The sequence below is a fragment of the Aquarana catesbeiana genome, linkage group LG01 (genome assembly GCF_042186555.1).
Source record: "Aquarana catesbeiana isolate 2022-GZ linkage group LG01, ASM4218655v1, whole genome shotgun sequence".
In the NCBI taxonomy this organism is placed as follows: Eukaryota; Metazoa; Chordata; class Amphibia; order Anura; family Ranidae; genus Aquarana; species Aquarana catesbeiana.
In genome coordinates this window covers 797,284,533-797,296,545 of record NC_133324.1, presented here as the reverse complement: position 1 = coordinate 797,296,545, position 12,013 = coordinate 797,284,533, and the positions used below count along the sequence as shown (strand labels likewise).

The window sequence follows — 12,013 nt, the reverse complement described above, 5'->3', positions numbered from 1 at the left end:
AATATTGAAAGAAAAGTCCAGATGGCTGCACACCAAACTGGGATCCAAATGCCTTACTCGCAAAAGCCATACAAAATATTCCAAAAATATATATACAAGATAAAAACGTGAAATAGTACAGCCAGACCCAAATGACGATATAATCTATTATATACTCATACTTTATCCATCAATATGGGTTTAACCACTTAAGGGCCGAGCCTCTTTCTGAGATTTGTTTACAAGTTAAAAACTGTTTTTTTTGCTAGAAAATTACTTAGAACCCCCAAACATTATATATTTTTTTCTAACACCCTAGAGAATAAAATGGCGGTCATTGCAATACTTTCTGTCACACCGTATTTGCGCAGCAGTCTTACAAATGCACTTTTTTTACAAAAAATACACTTTTTTGAATTAAAAAATAAGACAGCAGTAAAGTTAGCCCAATTTTTTTTATATTGTGAAAGATAATGTTACGCCGAGTAAATTGATACCCAACATGTCACACTTCAAAATTGCAGCCGCTTGTAGAATGGCGACAAACTTTTACCCTTAAAAATCTCCATAGGTGATGTTTAAAAAATTCTACAGGTTGCATGTTTTGAGTTACAGAGGAGGTCTAGGGCTAGAATTATTGCTATCGCTTTACCGATCGTGGCGACACCTCGCATGTGTGGTTTGAACACCATTTTCATATGCGGGCGCTACTCACGTATGCGTTTGCTTCTGCATGTGAGCTTGCCGGGATGGGGCGCGTTTAAAACATTTTTTTTTCTTATTTATTTTACCTTTTATTTTTACACTGTTTTAAAAAAAAAATAAATTGTCACTTTTATTCCTATTACAAGGAATGTAAACATCCCTTGTAATAGAAAAAAGCATGACAGGACCTCTTAAATTTGAGATCTGGGGTCAAAAAGACCTCAGATCTCATATTTAAACTAAAATGCAGTAAAAAAAAATAAAAAATTGTCAATTAACCACTTCAGCCCCGGAGGATTTGGCCGCCTAAAGAACAGAGGACTTTTTCCAATTTGGCACTGCGTCGCTTTAACTGCTAATTGCGCGGTCATGCAATGCTGTACCCAAATGAAATTTGCGTCCTTTTCTTCCCACAAATAGAGCTTTCTTTTGATGGTATTTGATCACCTCTGCGTTTTTGAATTTTTTGCGCTATAAACGGAAAAAGACAGAAAATTTTGAAAAAAAATGATATTTTCTACTTTTTGTTTGCGCAAAAGTTATAGCGTCTACAAGCTAGGGTACATTTTCTGGAATTTACACAGCTTTTAGTTTATGACTGCCTATGTCATTTCTTGAGGTGCTAAAATGGCAGGGCAGTACAATCCCCCCCCCCCCCAAATGACCCCATTTTGGAAAGTAGACACCCCAAGGAAATTGCTGAGAGGCATGTTGAGCCCATTGAATATTATTTTTTTTTGTCCCAAGTGATTGAATAATGACAAAAAAAAAAAAAATTTACAAAAAGTTGTCACTAAATGATATATTGCTCACACAGGCCATGGGCATATGTGGAATTGCACCCCAAAATACATTCAGCTGCTTCTCCTGAGTACAGGGATACCACATGTGTGGGACTTTTTGGGAGGCTTGCCGCGTACGGGGCCCCGAAAACCAATCACCGCCATCAGGATTTCTAAGGGCGTAAATTTTTGATTTCACTCCTCACTACCTATCACAGTTTTGAAGGCCATAAAATGCCATTTTAGCGCTGCTGTACCGTCGTTCTTGCAGCGGTATTCGGCCGCTAGCGGTGCGGTTTTAACCCCCGCTGGCGGACGAAAAAGGGTTAAAATCCCTCGTACAGCGCGGCTATAGCCGCGGTATTGCCGCGGTATAGCTGCGCTGTCCCATTGATTTCAATGGGCAGGAGCGGTGAATACACCGCTCCTTCACCGCTCCAAAGAAGCGGTTTGCAGGACTTTTTTCACCGTCCTGCCAGCGCACCACTTCAGTGTGAAAGCCCTGAACAAACAGCGGAGGCTGTTTAGGGGCAGTTTGCAGGCGATATTTTTAGCGCAATACCGCCTGCAAACCGCCTCAGTGTGAAAGGGGCCTAACTGTCACAAACTGACACCATGCAGTAATCAGAAAAAAAAAAAAAAACTGCTTGGTGTCAGTGTGACGGGGGGGGGGGGTGATCGGGGGGTAAAGGGGGGGGTGATCGGGGGGTAAAGGGGGTGTAATGTGTGCCTGGCATGTTCTACTGTGTGTGTGTGTTTGTGTCACTCACATCGATGTCTTCTCTCCTCGGCGCCGGAACGGAAACTGCCGAGCCGAGGAGAGATGACACCACATCCCCTGCCTCTGTGTAGTACAAGATTCTCATTGGCTGGGAGCGATCGCGAGGGGGGGGCCACGAATGGATGGCCTCCCCCTCATCTCTGATCGGTGCCAGACCAAAGCTGACCACCTCGGGCACTGGGGGGGGGTCCGAGCGGACCCCCCGCCCGCGGGAAGGCAATCACGTACCAGGTACGTGATTTTGCCTGCCGTGCCATTCTGCTGACGTATATCAGGGTGAGGCGGTCGTCAAGTGGTTAAAAAAATGGCCCTTTAAGAGCTATGGGCAGAAGTGACGTTTTGACGTCGCTTCCGCCCTGCAATGTCATGGAGACGGGTGGGGGCCATCTTCCCCTCACTCATCTCCATGCCCAGCCAGGAGAAGGACCGGATCGCCTCCGCCGCTGCCGATGGCTCCGGTAAGCGGCGGAGGGCACTGGAGGGGGGGCCTCTCCTGCCGCCAATAAACGTGATCTTGCGGCGAATCCGCCACAGAGACCACTTTTATCTTGTAGCCGACTGCCCGCCGAATACGAGGATACCGGGGTTATGGCAGCTAGCTGCTGCCATAACAGCAATATCCGTCCTCAAAGTTAGGACGTATATCGGCGTACACTGGTCAGCAGGTGGTTAAGCCATATTCAAAAACTAGACTATGAAAGAGATAAACAGCCCAGGTAACAACATAAAAGAGCCGCTAATGAGAAAAAAAGGGAAAGGAGCAACACCAATAAGTGCTCTGTATGCTGGACTAGAAAAAAAAACAAAAAACATGTTTTTATCTTGTATATACAATGGATACAAAAAGTCTACACACCCCTGTTCAAATGTCAGGTTTCTGTAATGTAAAATAGACAAAGATAAATCATTTCAGAACTTTTTCCACCTTTTCATGTGACCTATAAACTGTACAACTCAGTTAAACAACAAACTTAAATCTTTTAGGTGGAGGGAAGTAAAAATAAAAAAATAAAATAATATGGTTGCATAAGTGTGCACACCCTTACACTAATATGTTTGTTGAAGCACCTTTTGATTTTATTACAGCACTCATTCTTTTTGGGTATGAGTCTATCAGTATGGCACATCATGACTTGGCAATATTTGTCCACTCTTCTTTGCAAAAACCAGGGCCTTTTTTCTGCCTCGGCAGAACGCAGTTCCGGCACCTCTGACAGGCAGCCCTCTCTGTTCTGACCTATCTCTCACACTAGCGTTGCGCACACAGGGCTGCTGCCTTTTGAGATTTTCAGGTCCCAGCACAGGAACATACAGCTGCTTGTGTTGATTCAAGCAGCAGCTTCTGTCTCCACCCTTCTCACACTGTAGCAGGGAGCAGAGAAGCCCTGAAACTCCGCCCCAGCTACAGTTCTCAATCGTCTTAAAAGCCTGCACATAAAACATGGACTGGAGCACTGGAACAGCAGTGGAAAAGGTGAGATTAAAAACTGAGGGGGGGGGGGGGGAGCCATCCTGAAACAGAATTCACAGTGAGAGGATAATTGTGAAAGAAGGGAAGGGGGGGGTGTGATTGTGCAGTGAGGGGGGGGGGGGGTGGAAATTTGTTCAGAGAGGAGAACTGGGAAGAGAGCTTTGTACAGAGGTAAGAGCTGCAGAAGGCAGAGCTGTGGAGGGTGGGGGAGGTTGTGTAGAGGTGAGAGCTGTAGTGGAAGCTGGGGGTGCAGAGGTGGGTGGCAAAGGTGAGAGCTGTGGATTGGGGTGAGCTTTAGATGGAGGTGCAGAAGGGGAGCAGAGATAATATGGATGGAGGTGCAGAGGTGAGTTGTGGAGTGGGGTTGTAAACTGTAGTTAGAGGGGTGCAGACGTGTGATGGGGGGGGGGGGGTGAGTTGCGGATAGGGGTGCAGAGTGGAGCTGTGGACAGGGAAAGAAGAGGTGAGCTGTGGATGAGGGTTGCAGAGGTTAGGTGTGGATGGGGGACACAGAGGTAAGCAAAGAGATAATCAGAAGAGAGGATTTGATGGTTACTTTTGGGACACTTGAGGGGAAAGACCAGGGAAATTTGCTGGGGAACAGTAAGACCCCTTTCACACTGGGGCAGTGCGGGTGTTAGTGGTAAAATGCTAAAACTAGCAGCGCTTTGCCGCTGTTATAGCAGCGCTTTGGCACCACTAGCGGGGTGCTTTTAACCCCCAAGAAGGGGTTAAAAAGGGGTTAAAAGCGACCACTTAGCACTGCTTTCAAAATGCTTTTAAGGCGCTTTGAAAGCAGTGCCTATTCATTTCAGTGGCAGGGGCGGTGGAGGAGATGCTGCTTGCAGGACTTTTTTTTCCTGTCCAGCAAGTGCACCGCCCCGGTGTGAGAGCACTCTGGCTTTCACACTGGGGCTGCAGAAGAGGCCGTTTAAAGATGCTATTTTTAGAGCAAAAACGCATGTAAAGCGCCTCGGTGTGAAAGGGGTCTAAAGCATACAGAGATAGTGACCAAGTGTACGAAATGTTTGGCAGAGCGTGCAGGGTCCAGTGATATGAATTTTGTAACACCTTGTACATTACATACTTAGAACCACTATACCCTGTGTGCTGTGCTGTATGTTACATATCTAAGGCGTCGGTATGGCACTCCTGAATGCTGTACTCTGTACAATGGGTTTTGCATTACATACCCCTGAGCCCTGCACTCTGTATGCTGGACTGCATATTATACACTTTACCACTGTTCTCTGTGTGCTGGGCTCTATTTTACATATTCCTGACCCCTGCACTCTGTACACAGGGCTATATGCTCCATATTTCTGAGAACAAGGGACGCTTCACATTGAATGTAAGTATCCTGTTTGCTGTTTTTTTTTTCTGCACCCTGTGTGATATGCACTGCTCACAATTGCACAATACACACTCCTGAGCCCTATATGTTATAAAGTCCTGAGTCCTGTACTTTGTGTGTTACACATTCCTGAACCATGTGTGATACACAGTTCCAAGGCCTCACTTATTACAGTTATTTGACGCCACTGTACTTCTCTCCTCTAAGGAAGGTGTGCCTGGGGGTGGAGTTTGGGAGTGGTTTGGGGTGGGCTTTGGGCTTGGTTATGGGCAGGGATTTGGGCTTGGAGGATGAGTTCCTGCACCTATTTTCTGAGAAAAAAAGCCCTGGCAAAAACACTCCAAATCTGTCAGATTGCGATGGCATCTCTGTGCACAGCCCTCTTCAGATCACCCCACAGATTTTCAATGTGATTCAGGTCTGGGGTCTGGCTGGGCCATTCCAAAACTTTGATCTTCTTCTGGTGAAGCCATTCCTTTGTTGATTTGGATATATGCTTTGGGTTGTTGTTATGCTGAAAGATGAAGTTCCTCTTCATGTTCAGCTTTCTAGCAGAAGCCTGAAGGTTTTGTGCCAATATTGACTGGTATTTGGAACTGTTCATAATTCCCTCTACCTTGACTAAGGCCCCTGTTCCAGCTGAAGAAAAACAGCCCCAAAGCATGATGCTGCCACCACCATGCTTCACTGTGGGTATGGTGTTCTTTTGGTGATGTGCAGTGTTGTTTTTGCTCCAAACATATCTTTTGGAATTATGGCCAAAAAGTTCAACCTTGGTTTCATCAGACCAGAACACATTTTCCCACATGCTTTTGGGAGACTTCACATGTGTTTTTGCAAAATGTAGCCAGGCTTGGATGTTTTTCTTCGTAAGAAAGGGCTTCCGACTTGCCACTCTACCATATAGCCAAGCCATTTAAAGAATACAGGAGATTGTCATTGTTGTCACATGTAATACATAGCCAGTACTTGCCCATAATCCTGCAGCTCCTTTAAAGAGGAAGTAAACCCTGAAGTAAACCCTTCCTTCCAGGGGCCGCGAACTCCGGCTCTGTGTCTGGCCGGAGTCGCGTGACGTCACTCCCGCGCGCATGACCCGAGCAAGAAACGGCACAGCGTGCCCTTTCTAACTCCGGTGCATGCGCAGAAGAATTCGCCCTACGGTGATTTGCAAATATCTCCTAGACCGTGCAGGTCTGGGAGATATTTCAAGCACCTACAGGTAAGCCTTATTCTAGGCTTACCTGTAGGTTAAAGTGGTTGTAAAGGGTTTACAACCACTTTAATGTTGCTGTAGGCCTCTTGGCAGCCTCCCTGACCAGTTTTCTTCTGGTCTTTTCATACATTTTGGAGGGACGTCCAGTTCTTGGTAATGTTCTAAAATGATTTATCTTTGTCTCATTTTTTACATCACAGAAACCTGACATTTTAACAGGAGTGTGTAGACTTTTTATATCCATTGTATGTTTTTTTAACATTTTGTATCATTACTTTTACACTTTATTATTTGTTTTTTTGTAACACAAGTTTTTGGTTGCTAAACAATGATAAGAACATGGTATTGAATCGGTTAATTAACCTGCTGACACCTCTACGGGGCAGGGTCTGGCTAGCTATAAATTACCAGTTCATAGATTAAACAAATGAGTTTTGATAAAGCACAATTCGTGTGTAACACGCGTAAGCCATTCCTCTCTTGCTTGTACATGTAGTGCTCTTTGTATTCTTCAAGATTTTAATGCGAATAAAAGCATTTAAATCCCTGTTTGGTGTGCAGCCATTCGGACTTTCCTTTCATAGTTACAAGTCCATCCAGTTCAACCAAAAAAAAAAAAATACAATCCCATATACACAATCCTTCACCTGCAGTTGATCCAGAGGAAGGTGAAAAACCCCAGCAAAGCATGCTGCAATTTGCTACAGCAGGGGAAAAAAATCCTTCCTGGTCCCTGGAGATGCAATCAGATTTTCCCTGGATCAACTTTACCTATAAATGTCAGTATCCAGTTATATTATGTACATTTAGGAAAGAATCCAGACCTTTTTTAAAGCAATCTACTGAGCTGGCCAGAACCACCTCTGGAGGGAGTCTATTCCAAATTTTCACAGCTCTTACTGTGAAGAAAACTTTCCGTATTTGGAGATGAAATCTTTTTTCCTCTAGATGTAAAGAGTGCCCCCTTGTCCTCTGTGATGACCTTAAAGTGAATAACTCAAAACCAAGTTCACTTTATGGACCACTTATGTATTTGTACATGTTGATCATATCTCCCCTTATTCTCCTCTTCTCAAGAGGAAATAGATTTAGTTCCTCTAATCTTTCCTCATAGCTGAGCTCCTCCATGCCCCCTATCAGTTTGGTTGCCCTTCTCTGCACTTTCTCCAGTTTCCTGATATCCTTTTTTGAGAACTGGTGCTCAAAACTGAACTGCATATTCCAGATGAGGTCTTACTAATGATTTGTACAGGGGCTTTCATTATTGCTCTTAGCCAATGGCCAAGATTACTGTCCGGAGTGTTCTGGCGGAGGGGCCTGTCCCCCTGTCAGAACACAATAGCGCAGCAGGGGAGATCGCTGTACTAACATCGGATTTTTAGGACAGCGGCTCCAACCTGAGCTGTCAGTTTTTTTCATTCAGCCAGCTGGTTTGAAGGAAAAAAAACATATATAAGCTCCCATATAAGCTTCAGAGGTAGCAAATAGGGGTGTACACATCTCATGGTCGCAATGCTTTGTATCGCAGCAAGGTAAGAATTATCCCCCCTGTACTGCCCTCCAAATGTGCCCCATTAAACTGAATGGGGCTGCACCGCAAACGCCACAGAACTTAGTTGCGTCACAGCAGGTTTTCAGATAAAATGGATTGTGAGGGAGTGCCACAGGTACAATATCCTCTGAAAAACCATCCACCGCAAATCGCTCCTCAGAGGGCAAAGCATATGTAAACCCCTCTGTATGAAGTTTTGGTGTCATGGAGGACTTGATTCGTTTAAATAGTTTTCTCTGTTGCACCGTGGCTCTTGAACTATTGCTATATAGGGATATACGAGCATACTGTTCGGGATGTTTTTCTTCTTTGTGTGCAGTCACCCTAGCCTGTTTCTTAATATGGAAAACAAATCTTGGCAGAGAAGTATTAGGTATTGGGTATTGAATCTGGAAGATGTTTGGGCTGGGGGGTTTTATGGGCCTGATCTTTAACAAAGTCCTAAGATTGTTCCAGTAGCAATAATACTTTCATTTTTGGTTGAAGGTAGGGTATAAGCTTAGTTTGTGTAATAGATCCAGGGGATACCCCTAGATTTCAGGCTACTCCCCCAAGATCTACTTAAATCACAGATTTTATCTTTCAGCCACTGAATGTTGATGGCATGCCCAATATAACCATCAGCCAGGTCATTATATACTGAGGCATATTCCCCTGTTTTCCTCTCAGTATGATCTGTCCTCTCCTCTACCTGTTCCAGATTTGTACTCTTGTGCAAATCTAGTTGCAATTCACTTTCTAGGGATAGAGGTATTTTCTTAAAGAGTAACTCCACTTTTGTTCGATAAAAAAACATTCCCCTCTGGATGATCTATGTACATTACAAAGATTTTAACAAACTTTGTTGCAGATTCCTACCTTTTGTTATTCTTAAGAAATCACTATTTGTGCCCATGTGGAAAGGGAATCTAATGGGAGTGGTTTTATAATTATCAATCAGCTGCTGCACTTGCAGGGCTCTAATGAGGAATGTCACTGCTATCAGCAGGAATTTTTACTGAATGAAATATATTAATTTAGTGTGTATTGTTATGATTAGCTGTGATTGGCCTCAGCTAATCGCATAGTACAGATGTGCTGTGATTGGCCCTGTCTATACCATGTGATCACTGTGACCAATCAAAGCTAGCAACACAATTGTACATAATGAATGGCATGAATCAAAGACATTCATTGTTTACAATTGTCATGTGATCTGCCGCAATTGGTCACAGCGATCATATGGTACCAGCAGTGGGCCGGTACACTGATCAGACACAGCAGGTGACAGATTGTGCCGAAGCATGGCCTGTGCGAAGTGTGTTCTTGGTAGGATGTCGTAAGATGTCCACCCAGAACAATAGGGCTCCCACTGGGGCGTCATTTTACAATGGCCCGGTGGGAAGCAGTTATTTGGAGTTTGAGTATTTTCTGAAGACAAGTCAGGGATACAGAAAGTAGAAAAGGGTATATAAGATACAATACAAGGATAACATTGGCATGAGTTGTGGGATCATAAGAGTCCCCGCTTGGTCCTTTTGCAGTAATAAAATGTCTATATATCTCTGGCTGCATAATACATTTCAAATAAGTTTATATACTGAAGTAAGAAAGGGAGATTATCCAGTGTATGTGTAGAAACATCAATATTTTAGGGGTTTTGTGTGCCCATGTTTCTGTGCTGATCTCAGAGGTCATTCCCTCTTTTAAAGTGTTTGGTACCCCAGCATTTCATATTCCTGATATGTGCCTGCTGCACCATGTACTTGTATGGAAATGTATGCTGCTCTCTTTGTATTGCTTACTATATGTGACATCCCTGTTGCTCCTGCCAGTCCCTCTGCTTTCCTATTAGAAACTGACTGCACTTAGCAGGAGAGCTACTTGCTGTGGGGACACTGAGCTGGAGGGAGGGGCCAGGAGCGCCGGTGAGGGACCTAAGAAGAGGAGGATCTGGGCTGCTCTGTGCAAAACCATTTCACAGAGCAGGTAAGTATAACATGTTAGTTATTTTGAAACAGAAAAAAAAGTCAAGTCTTCCTGTCACAGTGTAACTGCTTGGCGGTATTGGAGGTACAGGCAGATACACAATCGTGCAGTAGTAGGAATCTCAACAATGAAAATGTATCACTTTAAACATTTATACAAACAGTAGAGCCCCGTTTGGAAGCAATTAAGCTACTAAATGTCCAAAAATATAATAGCAATAATAATTACATTTGTTAAGCAAATATATTTTTCTTTAAAGGTATGTATATTTTCATTTGTTGTGGATTGTAATATGTAGCTAACAGAATTTCAGGATTGTGATTTTTCAGGTTGTTAATAATGCTTAATTGATACACTGCCCACCTTTCCTACCTAGTCTTAATCTGGCAATACACTCTTAGGCCGGCCATACATGGTTCGAATCTTGACTGAATGTACCAAGTTGATCGATTGACTTGGGTACAATCAGCCTGCCGGATTCTCTTGCAATTATTATAATAATCACTGTCTTTTCCTGCCAGTGACGGATTCCCCCATAATCACCCACCCCCCCCCCGTGCTGATTCCCCTGTCAGCACTGTCTGTGTTGATGGGGGAGTTGTGCGAATGTGGTTGCAGCAAAGAAATTTGCACCCTGTATGGCCTGTCTTAGTTTGTTTTCTTTCAGCCATATGAACTAGGTGGCTGGAGGGATCATCCCCATGCTGGGACATTGCATTCTGACAGTGATTTACACCTATTAATAAAAATTCAATGCAGTTTTTACTGACCATCAATATTAGAGGGTTGGCTTCCAGTGGTTTGTTGAAGGGGAATACTCAGAATTGTTCAAAGCATTAATTGTGCTTGATATTCAGAACTTTGTCCTTGAATATATTCATTACATAAGGATTCAATAAAGGCTAAGTTCATCTTTGGGAACATACTGTGTTGCATGTGACACACGCATCCAGGGTGGAACAGGGTGGAACAACTTTCATAGTGGGAGGTCACTGTTGGCATTAGTATGTGAGCAGTATATACAGAACAGCCAGTGATGCTGGTGTTCTATCGAAAAATGCCTCCCATTGGATAATGCCTCAGACGAGTCTGCGCATGCACAGTATGCAACATCACACCAGCTGATATGTTGATCAGCTAGCGTGACGTCAACACAGCGCGTGCGCAGATCATCGGAGGCAGTATCCAATGATCTGCAAAGAGCTGAGTACTTGTCAGATTGTGCCTTGCTATTGCAGGCGGGTTTTGGGTGTGTTGGAGGGCAGGTTTTGGGTGTGTTGCGTAGACACAGGCAAAACCCGCCGTTCAACACACTAAACCCGCCCTGCAACACACAAAACTCGCTCTTCAGCACACAGAAAACCTGCCCGCAAGAGCGAGGCAGAATCTGACAAGTACATTCTCCCTCCGCTGTTTGCATAGCATCAGATAATGCCTCCAACATCTGCGCATGCGCTGTGTTGACGTCCCGCCAGCTAATCAGCATATCAGCTGAAGTGACATTTGGTACTGCGCATGCGCAGACCCATCGGAGGCATTTTTCTGCAGGAGGCAGTATTCGACAGAACACCGACAGTCATTTTCAGACAAAATTACTGGTAATCTTGGCTATTCAGACAGCATAATTGCTGATATTCTGCACAGCTGGGTTTAAAAGGTTACTTATTTTTGCAGTAGTCAACACTTGATTAAATAGTTCCTTCCAAAAGATAATTGCTATATGTTTTCTGCAATACTGTATTACAAAAAAATGTAATTTGGCAGTTTATAACAAAACATTTCCTTATGACAGAATACTTACTGTATCACATGGTTGTTTATTTTCAGAAAACACAGAAATACATGAAAACCAAAGAAGACCAGAGTATACACTATGACTATAGTTTGCATTGTTTGAGAGATATTGTTAAACAAAAATAAATTTATTTTACTGTCTGTGTTTTAAATATCAAACATTTTATGAACACTTGTTTTTCATTTTCATATATCAGGAATAAAAATCAAATAGGATAGTGAAAACATGATACTAACCCCAAATGGAATAAAAGGTTGGAATACAGAAGAACGACTGGTGTCCCCTACCCAAATGCATCTTTATTTACTTAACATTACAACTAGAAGTTTTTTTGGGTGACTTTTCATAAATCTACTACAGAATATAGCAGTCTACAATTATTAATCACAAAAATATTATAAGCCTATGTA

The 12,013-nt window shown here is 43.4% G+C and overlaps 1 long non-coding RNA gene across 1 annotated transcript; it reads left to right on the top strand.

Annotated features, from left to right (window-relative positions):
- Positions 1–3,634: 3,634 nt before the first annotated feature.
- On the top strand, positions 3,635–11,756 carry LOC141124101 (uncharacterized). Its single transcript, XR_012240778.1, has 3 exons — positions 3,635–3,721; positions 5,022–5,069; positions 11,636–11,756. It is a non-coding gene; the product is annotated as an uncharacterized lncRNA (long non-coding RNA).
- Positions 11,757–12,013: the final 257 nt, after the last annotated feature.